The sequence below is a fragment of the Vombatus ursinus genome, unplaced genomic scaffold, assembly GCF_900497805.2.
Source record: "Vombatus ursinus unplaced genomic scaffold, bare-nosed wombat genome assembly UNPS02014799.1, whole genome shotgun sequence".
Taxonomy (NCBI): domain Eukaryota; kingdom Metazoa; phylum Chordata; class Mammalia; order Diprotodontia; family Vombatidae; genus Vombatus; species Vombatus ursinus.
The window spans coordinates 32,190,423-32,193,120 of NW_020954577.1; the positions used below are offsets into that span (position 1 = coordinate 32,190,423).

Consider the following 2,698-nt stretch of genomic DNA (forward strand, 5'->3'; position numbering starts at 1 on the left):
CTGGGGTACACAGGACCAAGAATCATTTCATATTTGTCAATGTTTTATGAATTACCATGGTCTAAGAGTTCATCACTAAGTGGACAGCCTAATGGTGACGAGTTTTTGAGTGCTTAAATAGGTCAGATCTCAAAAAGAAGACACATTCCTTTGCTAGGACCTTACATGGAGTTTTTCCAGCATAGTAGAAGCTTCCCCTTCACTGGCACAACCTTTGAGAATCCAGGGTCACCTCCATGCCACAATCAGGCATCAAAGTGGAACATTTTGGAGAGAACAGGGCCTCAAGATAGAGGTCTGGCACCAGTTTTCTGGCTTGAAGATGGAGCACCCCAGGAGCTCAGCTGGGACCCTCTCCGGCATCGTGGGGATGCAAAGTGGCCACCTGCAGCATCCTGATGGCCTCTTAGCTCGGGACAGGAGCCCTTGAAGAAAAAAACCCCTGTTTGATTTCCACTAGAGCCATGGTGGGAATATGGTGTCCTTTGCTGATTAGATCCTACCTGTGCCACTTAGAGTCCCACCTGCCCACCTGAAGACATTGCTCCCCATTTGATGTGTCCCACCTGCTGCAGATCAAGATATTTGGTCAGGATCAGGTGAAGCTGATGGAGAGCTTGGTGGTCAGTGACACTATTGAACTGAAACCATACCAGAAGATGATGACTCTTTTCACCACTGAAGAAGGTGGTATCATAGATGACCTGATTGTGACAAACGCATCTGACGAGTACTTGTACCTGGTGTCCAATGCTGGGCACTGAGAGAAAAACATGGTCTTCATGCAGAATGAGGTTTCAGAACCAAGAAGTGCTGGCTGTGATGTGAACCTGGAGGTGATTGATAACGCCTTGATAGCTTTGCAGGGTCCTTCAGAGGCCAGTGTCCTGCAGGCTGGAGTGTCAGATGGCCTTCAGACGCTGACCTTCATGACCAGTGCCATGGTGGATGTGTTTGGAGTACCTGGCTGCCACGTGACATTTTGTGGTTATACAGAGGAGGATGGTGTGGTGCTCTCAGTACCAGCAGAGAGGGCTGTCCACTTGGCAGAAACTCTGCTAAAGAACAAAGGGCTGGCGGTCAGGGATGAGCTGCAGCTGGATGCAGGTCTGTGCCTGTATGGAAAGGACATAGATTGGCACACCACCCCTGTGGAGGGGAGTCTGGGTTGTACCCTGGGAAAACAACACAGGGTTGGTATGGTCCCTGGTGCTGCCGTTGTTGTCCCCCTGATAAAAGGGAAACCGACCCAGAAGCACGTGGGGCTGACGTCTACAGGAGCACCTATTCAGCATCACAGCCTCGTCATGAATACGAAGGGAGCCATCATTAGGGAAATCACCAGAGGATCCCCCTCTCTCTGCCTGAAGAGGAGCATGGGATAGGTGGAGGGATACTACAGCAAAATTGGGGTCCAGCTGATGGTGGAGGTATGGAAGAAGCAGCAGGAGGCGGTGGTTAGCAAGATGGACTTTGGGGCCACCTGCTACTAACCTTGAAGTACCTGATCTGCTGAGCTTTTCTTCCTGCCTTCCTTTAGGGCTGAATGAGACACACACCACACTTTTCTCCTATGGTTAGTTTGTGTTGTCTGGGAGAGGGAGGAAACCTAATTAGTAAGTTTATAGGTGAGTGGTTCTTCCAGGGCTTTCTAGAGAGAAATGGGTATAGAAGTCAGAGGCTGAGGAGGGAAGATAAGAATCAGAGGCAGCATAATGTCAAGGAAACAGGGTTTGAAGTTGGAGGACCTAGGTTTTAATTCTAGTTCTGCTATTTATTCTGGATATAACCTTGGGCAAGTCACTTCTCTTTGAGCCAGTTTCTTCCTTTGTAAAATGAGGGATCATTGTCTTGGTGTCACCTATCTCACATACCTATTGGGAGGAAAAGTACTTTGTAAGTCTCAGTATGATGCAGAAATGGGAGCTATGGTTATAATAAAGGCACTCTGGTCACTGTGGACAGAAAGACTGAGCACCCAAGGATAGGGAAGCTGCTTTAAGGTGTCCTAGAGGTGTCCAGGGGTGGGGTAGGAAAGGACAAGGCACCACCCTCATGTCCACAAGAAATCTTGTTCTGGGGGTGCTGACAGACGGGACTTGGCCAAATGCCAGCTGCCATCTGCCATGTTTTCTAAATGGTCAATTCAATTCTCTAGGTTAGAGGATGTTCAAAATTTTTAGATTATTCAAACTGCAGAATCTCAAGGAGAATCTAACCCAAAATGGTACCTGAAGCATGAATCCTCTCTTGAATATTACCAAAGCCTAGACCCCTATTGAAGACCTGAGGATTAGGAGCCCCATTCACTTTTGGACAGTCTTCTGTGTAGAGCATTTTTTCCTTCTGTTAAACCAAAATTTGCCCCTCTGATTTCCCCCTCTCCTGACCCTAGTTCTGCCCTCGGTGGTCAAGCGGAACAAATCTAATTATGGAATAATAGGTTTAAGTGTCTTGGCCATAACATGTGGTTAATATGTATTTGCTGAAGAGACTTTATAGAGACTAGCTAATCCAACTTCCTAATTTCATGATGAAGAAACTTAGGGGCAGAGATGAATTCTTCTATTATGTGATTTTTCCTCTCAGTTTACCTTCCTAGTTTTTGTTGTTGTTACCCAGTCATTTTTCAGTTGTGTCTGACTCTTCATGACCCCATTTGGGGTTTTCTTGACACAGATACTAGGGTGGTTTGTCA

At 46.9% G+C, this 2,698-nt stretch overlaps 1 pseudogene; it reads left to right on the forward strand.

Annotated features, from left to right (window-relative positions):
- Positions 1 to 370: 370 nt before the first annotated feature.
- Positions 371 to 1,493, forward strand: LOC114050332 (annotated as a pseudogene).
- Positions 1,494 to 2,698: the final 1,205 nt, after the last annotated feature.